The sequence below is a fragment of the Bos indicus genome, chromosome 26 (genome assembly GCF_029378745.1).
Source record: "Bos indicus isolate NIAB-ARS_2022 breed Sahiwal x Tharparkar chromosome 26, NIAB-ARS_B.indTharparkar_mat_pri_1.0, whole genome shotgun sequence".
Classification (NCBI taxonomy): domain Eukaryota; kingdom Metazoa; phylum Chordata; class Mammalia; order Artiodactyla; family Bovidae; genus Bos; species Bos indicus.
In genome coordinates this window covers 48,116,392-48,128,820 of record NC_091785.1, presented here as the reverse complement: position 1 = coordinate 48,128,820, position 12,429 = coordinate 48,116,392, and the positions used below count along the sequence as shown (strand labels likewise).

Genomic DNA, 12,429 nt, shown 5'->3' with positions numbered 1-12,429 from the left:
AATTGAATGACTAAGCACAGCACTGGCCCCACGCTAGGTTGGGGGAGGCTGGGCTTCCCACCTGCAGGTTCTGCCCGGCGGGTACAGGGGTGGGTGTGGTGGACCCTGCTCTTCGCTCTCTGCTCTCTCTCGTCACCGCTCACATCCCCACCATCTGGCAGCTCCAGCCTTTTCCTGGCTTCTTCCAGGAGCCTGAGTTCACTTTTGCAATTCCTTTCTTTTCCTCCCCACAAAGGCTGTGTTTTCTCAGCCATTCTCGGCATTTCCCTGTCCTTTCCTGGGAAAGAAAAGCTCACTCTCTCCTCCTGCCCGCAGCGGTCCTCCCCGTCGAGGCAGTAGTGGTTCCCAGGCAGCCCATCAGATCCATGTGGCCCAGCCACCTTGTTGACTTTCTGATTGGCTCTTTCTCTCAGCTGCATTTGGCCTTGTGATGCTTCTGAGATTCCTTCTGCTCTGGTGGAGCTATCTGTAAGGCTTCCCCTGGGTCCTCTGGAGCGTCTGCCGCTCATCTCCCCCACCCCCCTCCCCACTCTCTCTTTGTCTTCCATTGTTGCGGCAAGCTTTCCTTGCTACGGAACTATTTTTTTTTTCCTTTTTGGCTGAATTTTGCTTTATTCTTACAGAAGAGTGGAATTTTACTGTTCTGCACCCACTGTGATTGATGGAAAAGAATATTGTACCAATTGATTGAGATAAAAAATTAGTGCTTCGCCATAGGGAAGCCAAATTAGTCATCAGAAGTGGGTGCGTAGAGTATTTTAAGAGTCTTTTGATTAATTCTTGTGATGTGAGACCTTTTGACACCGAGTTTTATGTGCTGCGAGGTGGGAGGAGGAAGAAGTGGCAACGGGTTATTACAGATTTTACTCTTACCTTTAGTTGATTTATTGACCGACTCTTCTGTGATATGAAATAAGGGCACTGCAGATCCAAGGGTGTCTCTTTTTGGACAGAACAATTCCTGTGTGTGTATTTTCTAGAATGCAGCCTCAGGATTTCAGCCAAAAAGACTCAGAATAGAACGTTAGTCAAAATGCCTACAGTTATGGAAACAAAACAGCAAAAAGCAGTCCTTCTAACTCAGATAGGTGTCACTCAGCACCTAGAAGTGACAGCTAATCAATTCTTTTATCACCCATTCAGAAGGAGAAAATCCTAATTTAACAGAGTGTTGATAGCAAATAATTATTCACAAGAAACATTTTTTGACAGTGACTCGTTTGTTCTTACTTTAAAAACATAAAAACATAGTCTGTTTCTTAAAAGCTGTTGTCGCCTTCCAGGGCTGCTTCCTGCATTACCGAAGGATTAGTTTTCTTACAATCCACGATCTAACCTAAATTGTAGCAGCAGCAACTCTTTGCGTTGCCATTCTAAAGCGCTGTTACAAAACACTGCAGTCGAGGTTAGGGTATGTTGGGAATTTCGTTGGCTACACTCAAATGCATAGTTAAAAAGTAAGTATTCTGTAAGTCAAATACATTTGCTGATAGAAAGCAATTTTACCTATGTGAGTTTAACAGAAAAACAGATGTATTGAATTCATAGTTCCAGTTAGTTGTGAGGTGTGATGCTGGCACCGTACTTTCATCTCAAAGAAGTGGCAAAGACTCCATTTTGTATTCAGTTAGCAGAAACACATTTAAACGTCTTGCATTGAAAATTTTACTTGCTGTGCTTAGTTTACAAACGTCTTGTATGAAATATTGCTGCAAGTGAAAATTGAGAGCAACAGTATGTGACTGTTTCTTGGCAATTTGACCAAAAACAAAAAAACCCTCTATGAGCACTCTGGCTGGCTATTTTTGATGGTTATAAAAACGTTGGGCTTTTCTTTTCCCCTTTGTGACAGAAGGTTTGGTGAATATACATATGTTGCATTTTCACTAATCTATGAATCAAGTTTGAATTTGGATGAATCATCTAGAAACATATTGAACGGATTGCCCACCTCTTTGACTTTTTAATTGCTGTGATCGCTTTTTATCTCTGTTGCTCTCTGGTTAAAAAATACCCAAGTTGTGGAGGATGCGCTGTGTATGGCTTCCTGGTCTCCTTGCCCTGCCCTTGTTTTAGGAGTCGGGGCACAAGGATCAGTACTGCCTGCCACAAGATGGTGCTCTGCAGATAAAGGTCCGTGAGTTTTGCCAAAAGAAGAATATAATTCTCCTGGACAATCGGAGTGGCAAGAAAAACCCTATTATTTTGCTGAGTCTTTATCGCAGGTCATCTACATCTGGGGCCCTGGCTACTGGCTAATGTTCTCAAACACTAACGCGCGCCAGATGCAGTCCAGGTAGAACTGAAGTACTGGAGGCAGGACAGGGCCATGTGCTTTAAGTGTTGGCACAAACGTTTTTCACCTTGAAAACCTTGTTTTCGGCCTCAGGGAGATTTGATCTGTGGAAGGGAAGAGACCAGCTTTCCCTCAAACGAGGTTTCTCTTCGTTTTTTGGTTGCATACTTGGAAGAAAGAATGATGCTCGTTAGAACAAGTTTTGCTTGGAATGACATACCTAAACTCAGAGTCAAAAAACCAAGTGGCTGGCAGGCCTCAGCAGTTCATGCTCCTCCAGCTCCCACACTGCCTGCCACGCGGGAGCAGCCGCCCCAGGAGCAGACACCCGGAGGCTGGTCCATGGCCAGTCAGCCCGGTCCATGCACGCGTTGCTTAGCAACATGGGCCTGGGGATGCTGACACGTCGGAGGACAGCAGCTCCATGCCCACCCACCAACGACGGGAATAAATTCGTTAACTAGGGGAGGAGGAAGCCGGCCTGGCGCTGTTCCTCTAGACCCGGCCTCCTGGTGCCGAGGAGGGAAGCTTCACTTATCATTCGCCTTTATGAGGGCAGGAGCGGGGAGCCTTCCACGGTGCGTTGCTGCGATCCCTCAGGGGTAAATTTTTAGCTGCAGAATTTATGAGTTGCACATTTATTTGATTTGGCTTTTGGTTAATTTTTTTTCTCCTCTTGTCAACCTGACAACGCGAGGGCAGACGAATGCAGCCCCTGTAGAAGAGGCAGGAAACGGTGCTTGTGCTGCTGCTTTACAGGGGGCTTCGGGCTGCTCCCCTGTCCCCGCCCTCTCCCCTTCTGCCTCCCTCCTTCCCACCTTCTCTTTCCAGCGCCAGTTCAACAAGGCTCATGCAACCAGAACACTCCACACCAAGTAAATAAATCCTGAAATAAGTACGGTTGTGCGTCTCATTAACATTACCTGGTAAATCCCTAAGCACAGGACCTCAAATGCCCCCCTGGGTCTCCCAGTAATTTCTGGCAAGCACAGAAAAAAGATGATCAGTGGATGTGTTTGTGGAAATCATTAGCAGGGTGGGGGAAGATATGCTTATAAGTCAATAATTCTTCTTGACAGAACCTTAGCACTGGTTATGTGATGAGTCTCCTTAATGGAAGGAAAAGACATATGGCCCGAGTTTTATGACAGATGTCAGGAATCCTGAAAAGTGGCACGAAGAAGATCTGGGTGATTTTTTTCCTTTTAACTGACGCGGATGTATGGGACTTTCTGTCAACTTAATGACTGTTTTCTTTGGTTCTTCTGATCACCTGGTGACAAGAGAATATCGTGACCCACTTTTCAAAGGAAGGTAAATATCTTCTAAGGCAAAATTTATGTTAGGAAAGGTCTAAAGCACAGATGTCAATCCGAATTCTCAAAAATCATACGGCATTGGATTTACTCCACATCACCCGTGCGGTGTGTTCATCTTTGGAGTTTAAAAGTCAGTGCAGTAAGATTTACATTAAACTCTCTAATGACGGCTCACAAGCTGTTTACTCTGGGCAATAATGAGTTAACGGGCCACCACGGAGGAGCTTTCTCTACTATTTTGTGTTTGGAGATTTATAAACGAGCCCTTTGGCACAGCCTAATAAAGGCATGGTCGTTGGCTCCCCCCAAAAAGTGAATAGGTGCTTGCCAGCTCAGGGGAGGCTCTTCACTGCTTCTTTGAAGGACTTATTTCAAGTGATACATGCAGAATGGCATTTCCAAGAGAGCTGACTGTGGGCCATGGGTAGACAGGTTTAGACCCTGGCGCCGAATTGGAGAGCACATTCCTGAGGCTGGATTGCCACTGGATGTGATTTGGGAGAAGAGAAGGTATGAGGTACAACGATCCACTTTGTAATCCTGTATTCATCTTGGAAAGGGCCCTGGAGGTACTTGAATTATAATAGAAAGCAGTGGTGATAAATCAGACCGGGGGCAAGGCGGGGTTTTGTGGCTGCACGGATACTGGCTTTGGAGTGGCCGCTTTCTGGAGCTCACCTGGGTTGGAAGCAGAAGGAAACTTAGCTGACGTTGGGATGCACTTGATGTTCTATTTTCTCTCTCTTTGGCACTGCAGCCGACCAGCAGCTTTCTTCCTGGCAAAGCCCGTGTTGTTGAAGGGATGCTGGGCCGTATTTCGTCAGGAGCGGGGTTTTGAGTGCTTCTGGCCGCCTGGCTGATGGACGTGTGCCCTGGCTTCTGCAGGCCAGGTCTGGGAACAGTTTCATTTAGCATATCTGCTTGAATAAGCCAGGCGTCCTTGCTCTTCCCTTCTTCCGCTGCCCAGTCCGCCCTCCAGGTGTGGACTCTGCTCCCCCTCTCTGAGTGCCTCCCCGTCTAAGCATCTCGGAAGTCCATCTCCTCGCTTTCTTTATTCTTGGTCTCCACCTCTTCACCCCCTTTCTTCTTTTGCTGTTTCACTTCTTGCCCTTCTCTCACATCCACAGCACTAGTGGAAATGAAAAATTGACCTGGATTTTTGGAACCATCGGTGGGAGCTGCGGGAGCGGTGGTGGCAGAAGGCGCGTCACTGCATTAGATCATCAGATCAGGGAGGTTAATTTAGATCCACTTCTCACCCAGGACCCCTGCGGCTGAAACCAGCAGGTTGTTACCCATAGTCAGGTGGGCCAAACCAGACATTATCTCCCATCCTGCAGATGAGCGGAACAGAATAGAAAGTTTTCGAATTGACTTTGAACCTCTTCCAAGCCTTTCAGAATTCACTGGGGTTTTCACAATTGCCTTCACACAGGTGTTTGAGCACAAAGGTAACACTTTTTTCAGCAGTAAGAGCATCTGCCCCCTCAAATTGTGGGATTCTATTCTCAGAATCAGGATTAACCGGGCCATTTAGAGTCAATGGTTTCAGCTGAAGCTTTCCATTTTTATGTGGAATTTTGCACATGTAACCACAGGTCCAGAGAGAAGTCAAAGTTAGGAAATGCCATTTAAAATTTTATTTTCTGATTTTATTAGGGTTTCCAGTTCTAGAAAGTTTTCATTTGGTTTTTTACTTTGCTTATTTAAAAGCAATTCAGTTTTTTTTTTTTTCAAAAAGAACAACTCTTGTATCCTTTAAATGAATTATATAATTATCTAATGGAATTTTTCTATGAAAGCTTTCATAAAAGAAATAGCACTTATGTTTAAATCAAATTTACATAGCTCCACACATCTCATTAGAAACAATCCCTGGCCCCTTGCAGTGCGGATCATGTTTTTCTAGTTTCCAGGCCGATGCATACGTTTCACCACCATATACATTTGCAGTGAAGAGCGGCTTAAATGATCTGCTTTGTTCACTGCTTAATTATGTTATTTTACTGTTCCTGAAGACCTGACACAAGGCAAATTTACATTACTATGCTCCTAATTAGCCAATAATCCTTAAGGATTTGAATGATACAGACCCAAAGTCATTTCCTTCTTCACTAAATATGAATTTCCTGACGTCAGGTTAAGAAGACAGTGGTTGAAGGCAGGAGGCATCTTGGTGATGACAGCCCTCACGTGTCCGTCCCTCTGGTCACACTGCGTTCAGGGCAGCGTGGAGGCTGCAGGAGTATCCTGCGGCCCGTCACAGGAGGCCAGTCAAAGCCCAGCAGTATCCTGCGGCCCGTCACAGGAGGTCAGTCAAAGCCCTCTGCGGTTGGGGAGGATCTGCTCATTTGCTCATCAGATGGTAAAGCTTCTTGTAGATGCTGCCTCTAGCTTTTAAATTAAATCATCTGTGCCTTTCTTTTTTTAAAGTGGATTTATTTTTAATGGGGGGATAATTGCTTTACAGTATTGTGTTGGTTTCTGCCACGCCTCAACATGAACCGGCCATAGGGATAACTTCCCTCTTGACCCACTTCCCCGTCTGTGCCTCTCTTGGCCTGTAATCCACACTCTGCCGTATCTGCCAGTCATTCTTGGCGGAAATGTGTCTGTGTCACATGACATGGGACCTGCAGGCGCCTGGGGGCACCGGAACCGTTCCCCTGGCTCTGCACCCATTTGCCTTCTGCACACGCGGTTCTGTGCACACGCGGTTCTCTGCATATGTGGTTTTCTGTACACGCGGTTCTCTGCACATGCGGTTCTCTGCACATACGGTTTTCTGTATACACGGTTCTCTGCACACGTGGTTCTCTGCACATGCGGTTCTCTGCACATGTGGTTTTCTGTACACGCGGTTCTCTGTACACATGGCTATTGTCTCCCTTCACCTGCAAGCCATTCCTCTTCACTCAGTGCTTGGAGTCTCTGCCAACGGCGGTTCCCCAGCTTTTTCTTCCTTATCCAACCCCGTCTTGTCCGGGTCTTTTCTGTCATACGTGGCAAGTGCTTCAGAATCTGCCTGCCAATGCAGGAGACATAAGGTTTGATCCCTGGGTCAGGAAGATTCCCTGGAGGAGGGCATGGCAACCCATTCCAGTATTCTTGCCTGGAGAATCCCATGGACAGAGGAGCCTGGCAGGTTACAGTCCATGGGGTCGCAGAGAGTCAGACCTGACTAACACTTTTACTGAGCTGATTAAGCCAATGCTTCTTAAACTATTTGGACTGTCGGTCACAATAAGAAATCCATCTTACATCACAGCTTAACACACAGGTAAATAGATGGGAATATTTGTATCTACATTTGAGCTCAAATTTCAATTTAAGAACAGGATTTGGGACCCACTCAGTTGATTTCCTCAAGTTTAGTTTACAAATGCTGAGATGTGGTCTAAGCCAATCATGATGGTTCTATTCTCCTGGCCAGTGACTGGTTTAGGGGAGGGCAGGTGATGCAATTCTGGCCAGTCAGAATCTGAGGGGCTCCTGTGAAAGGTCTGAATTACTAGCAAAGAGACTTGAGGAATGTGACTGTTCTTTTCCTGCTGGGGGTCAGGCTGCCTGCCTCTGGTGCCCGAAACTGAACAGGCCAGGGAAGGAGCCAGGCTGAGACGGCAGAGGGGAAGAGGAAAGATAGGCTGGTGCTCGGTTTGTTGAATTAATCAGTGCTCTTGCCTGGGAAATCCCACGGACAGAGGAGCCTGGCAAGCTACTGTCCATGGGGTTGGAAAGTGCTGGGCATGACAGTGACTTTCATTTCACTCACTCACAGGCTGTTTCAGGAGGTCTTGCCGTGAAATGAAGTTCCCCTTTGCCACAGGCAGTTCAGTTGGAGTTTTCTGCTACTTGCAGTCAAGAGCTTCCTAACTAATATTCTTCACAGTGTCTGGGAATCTGAGCTGGGGTCTGCGGTACTCGATGTTAATGGACCAGGGTCATATGCCAATTAGAAGGATACGGTGAACTTGGAACTCTTTTTGTCCTGTTAAACGGACCAAACGGGTGGGTTTAGTGGCCCATGGGACTAGTTTCGGGACCTGATTCAGCAGACCACCGGAGTCCATGACTCAACCTTGTAGTTTGGCTATCTGTAGGTGACCCGGAAGGTTCCTGACACAGAAGCACTTGTAATCTTGCTGAGCCTTACATTTGGGCTTTGTCTGCCATGAAATGGATTTGCTATGCAGTAACTATAGAATGGATAAGCCTGGATAAAGCAGCAGCTTTACGATGTAGCTTTGCAGTTCTCCCATCTTTGTGGACTCACTTATTCTTGAAAATGACAGACTCGTTTTTTCTCATGACGAAGTATTTTCTACCCCACCCCCACCATCCCCACACCTCCCCCCTTCAAAAGCCATTTGTTAATGCTGGAAATGAAAAGAAAATGGAGAAAGTGAGGAATCACAGTCAAGATGGAATTCTGGATGAAGTTGGGAGTGAAATGTGGCATGGTGCCCCAGGCCCAACACAGGGGGGAGAACTTCAGGGGATCTCCTGGGGTGAGAAAAGGTGACCCAGGAGATAATGAGAGAGCTTCTCCAGTGTAGAGACCACTGCTACAAGGACTGAGTGTCCGCAGAAGTTGGGGGGTCTCCGTGCCTGGTTGGGCACTGACTTCAAGTTAGCTTGATGGAATTATGTCCCTGGGTGGGGGTTGGTGAAGATTTTGAGCATGTCCCCCACGAATGTCAGGATTTTCTAACTTGTGGTGTGTGAATGCTCTGAGAGTCAGAGGGTGGCCCGGACTGCACTTTATAAGAGATGCGAGTTTTCATTGTTTGGAAACTGCGGCGGTTGTTTTATTTACAATAATCTTGCTTCCTGTGTGCCCTCATGGACTTTCGTGAGCTTTCTGCTTGGTCTCTTGTGACTCAGCTTGGCTCAGGTACAGTGTGAAAGGTGAAACTGTTAATCGCTCAGTCACGTCCAATCCTTTGCAGCCCCACGGACTGTAGCCCCCAGTCTCCTCTGTCCATGGACTTCTCCACGTGAGAATACTGGAGTGGGTTGCCATTCCCTTCTCCAGGGGATCTTCCCAACCCAGGGATTGAACCCAGGTCGCCTGAACTGCAGGCAGATTCTTTACCATTAGAGCCACCAGGGAAGCCGAGGTACGGTGTTCGGTGTATCGGTGTCCATGAAGGTGATTAATGCAACGACAGGGTATTAAGTGTCTGCAGTGTGAGGGGCTTGGTGGGTTTGGAGAGACATGGGAATCAGAGGCAGTGGGGGGAGAAGTGAGTCCTTGGGGGGCAAGCAGGCAGCAGTGGAGGATGGGGACCACACGCTGGCACCAGGGCTCTGGGGCTGCTTGTTTGGTCTGTGCCCTGAACACCCGCATCACTCATCTCCAAGGCCTGGAATTTGCTCACAGTCAAAGCTGAAGCTTGAGGCTAAGGATTGCCTCAGTGATGGTCTGCACTGTGCCCTGAGCACTGGTCAGTGCTGAGTCCGCCTTTAAGCACAGGGACTAAAGCTACAGCCCCTCCTGGGATCCTCGCGATGGAGCTGATGTGCCTGTTTGCAAGCTTACCTGTTTTGTTCAGGTGTGTATTTTCAGGTATCATTTTCAGAGACCTGACGGGGTTAGGGTTAGGGTTAGGGGAGGGAGCAATGCAGGAAGAGCCCCGTGCATCAGGAAGAGGAAGCTTCAGCCAGGAGCAAAGGGGAGAGGAAAATGGAGCTTTCAGAGAAAGGCCTGTTGAGTGATGCCTCAAGAGCAGAGAGTTGGGTTGGAAGATGTTGCTCCATGGTCTGTGGAGATAAGGGGCACAGGTTTTGAAATGAATTCTTAGTGCTTTAATCACATGTGGCAACTTCAGAGTTTTAAGTTTGGAATTTATCAGTCTGCTTATTAATAGAGATATGGAATGTTTGGTGCCATGCCCAAGTTAAAGTTAATTAGAAATTGGTTATTTGATTTTGAAGAGATAAGTTGGCCATTGTGCCTGAGAAAGGTGAATTTACTCCCCGAACAGTGGAGTCAGCCCCTGAAGAGCAGGCGCCTCCCCGCCCCCCCAGGGCTTGCTGTCCCAGGAGTCCTGTCTCCTGTCGGACCCAGACGCTGAAACCGTGTGGTCACGGCTCGTTTTCCATACTCTGTCCATCCTCCAGCTCTGAAGCGTGGACGTGTCCAGGGGTGGTCAGCTTCGGGAATCTCTTTCATTAACCCAGACACCAATAAGGCGAGGTTTGTTGAAAAATTTTTTCTCTGATGTCTGTGTTTGAAATTCCTGCGAAAACCCAGGGTACCCCCTTGAGGTGTTAATTACGCTGTAAAACCATTTGCTTTGGGGAATCTTATTTCATTTATTCATCTTTCAAACTGAATTGCCAGAATCCAAAATAGATAACAGTTAAACATAAAGTGTTTTGCAAGGGCTTCAGGTGAAATGTAGAAATGTGTGTATGGTAAAAAGCTTGGAGTCATCAGATTTTTGGTTTCAATCACTTTTGCAGCATTGTTTGAACTTATCTTCTTTTTAGCCCCAAAGGAAATGATGCCAGAACTAAATTGTAAGTCTGTAGGGCAGGAGAGGCTTACGGATTTGGGGGGGGGGTGCATTCCTGTGGATTCTAGAATCTTCCATGTGTTTGGTTCTTCTATATTTGTTAGAAGTAAGTGTGGTGCTCGATGTTTGAAACACAAGTTGCTGGTCCTTCTGTGTTGGTGACAGGATTCATTAAAGCCCAGATGTTCTGGGGTCTCAAGACCCCGAGTCCTAGGCCCCTCCCAGCTTCCAGGGCTGCGGAGTGCTACTACTGCTGTGAGCAGCTTAAACGGATGGTGGAGGACAGAAACTTGAGTGAAATGTTAAAAATTAAACCTGGCAAAACGAGTGGCCAGTTTTATTGACTGAAATGGAGAGTGAGTTGTACTTTGGAACTAAGTGATTTACAAACATCGCTGGGATTGTGCCCGAAACACGGGGATGGTAAAAATAGGCTCCTAAGGTTTCCAGCATCCTTTGGAAGCCTCTGAGGAGCTCGTAGGATACAGTAAACACCTGCACGCAGCCGCCACGCTGCTGACCTGAGAAAGGCGAAGAGATGGGCCTGAGAAGAAGCAGGTGAGTGTGATCCAGAAAGGAAGGTGAACTGTGAGAACACAGCCCTTTATACGAGATTATCATTTTTCATTCAGAATTTCAGCAGGCAGCAGGCAGAGTGTAATCACTTTTCAGCACCACTGTACTGTATAAGCATATTAGAAGAGCTCTGTGATGGTAATCATGTAGTGAACTTGAAACCACCCCTAATTAAACTGTCTGCATCCCCCAGCATTTTCCTGTAATGATGTCAAACCATGTAGCAATTAGTTGCACCTCCATGAATGTAAACACTGTTTGTAAATCATATAAACTTAACCTGGCTTGCTCATTGAAAATCTCCTAAAAAGGAATTAATTAGCTTTGAATGTTTTGGAATCGCAATTTATGGGATCATTTTGGAATCTTTCACTGAAATGAAATTAATTTTTTTCCCCCTCCGATTTGTTTCAAATGGAATCCCTCTCGCAGGGGGCTGGGAAGGAAGTGCCAGCCCGGTTGGTTTAATCTTCATTTTATTTCTGTGACAACCGGTGAGGTGTGGAATTCAGGACGAGGGTTTACTGAGTTAACCCAGTTTTAAGATATTTTTCTCAGGAGTAAAGTATCTATCATCTGAAGGCTGTCTTTCTGCGTTTTCTGCTTTCCAGCCAGCGCGGCATGTCTCAGGCTCATTTGAATGTGAAGTTCAGCCACGGAGCAACCCTGAAGCAGCCTCGAGTCATCTTGGAAGACTCCAGCCCGGAGCTGTGTGGGGACCGCTCCTCCTCAAGGGCAGTGGCCAATTCCAGACAAAGAAATTCAACAAACCCAACACACGCTCAAGTGTTTTAGCTCAGCGATCTTTCCTCGGCCGACAGAGAGCACGAAAGAGCGTGGAGCCAAGTTTCCCGTGTCCGGGTCTTTGTTGCGGTTTTCTCGCCGACGCCCTGCATCCTGGCGGTAGACGGTTTACCTGAGCCATGAGCGACATAGCACATTTATGGTTATTGTATTTTACAGGTTGATAGATTTTTATATTCTGTCCAAGTCAGGATCTTATGCCACCTGGTTTATTATTTAGTAATTTACAGTGCAGTCAGGCGCGTTTGGCTTAATGTAGGATAAACTTATAAATCTATTGTTCCTTCACTTGCCAGGGTTGGTGTGCAATGAACTACGGAGCTGGACGCGTCCATACATTTCCGCTCTGCTTTTTTCTTTGATGGGGAGGCAGGCAATAGATAACACGGTGACAGTAGCATCCCAGGGGACAGCAAAATGTGAGAGCAACACCACGTCAGGTTAGCAGGTCATTATTGTGTGAGCCGCGAGCCATTAATGGACTGCTACGCCCAGCTCAGTCTGTGTCAGATTATGGCTCTTGGCAGGAGGATTGCTATCTAATAGCTAACTTTGCTTCCCCGCTATCGTCTTATTAGTTCCTCTTGATAAAAATGTGCACAGGTATATATTAATAGGGGGTCTCTTTGGAAAAAGGCCAGATCCTGGTTATTTCCCCATTTCTGCAAACAATGCCTATATGTTGATTCTTCTCAGGGAGTCTTTTGAGGGAATGACATTCATTCACAGGTATTTCCGGATGTCTTGTAAAATACACAGCCAAACCCGTAGTGCTCACTGATGCTAAAGGCCCTGTGGTTAATATTTTTGGTTGATTATGTAAAATGAAGAAACACTGGGAATTAGAGAGAATTTACCCCTTCTCCCTTTGCCTTAACACTTCAAACAGCAAGAACCCTAGCATACTTTTCAA

At 46.6% G+C, this 12,429-nt stretch overlaps 1 long non-coding RNA gene across 1 annotated transcript; it reads left to right on the top strand.

Moving 5' to 3' along the window:
- Positions 1 to 8,554: 8,554 nt before the first annotated feature.
- LOC139180015 (uncharacterized) lies at positions 8,555 to 11,559 on the top strand. Its single transcript, XR_011564343.1, has 3 exons — positions 8,555 to 8,735; positions 8,980 to 10,694; positions 11,324 to 11,559. It is a non-coding gene; the product is annotated as an uncharacterized lncRNA (long non-coding RNA).
- Positions 11,560 to 12,429: the final 870 nt, after the last annotated feature.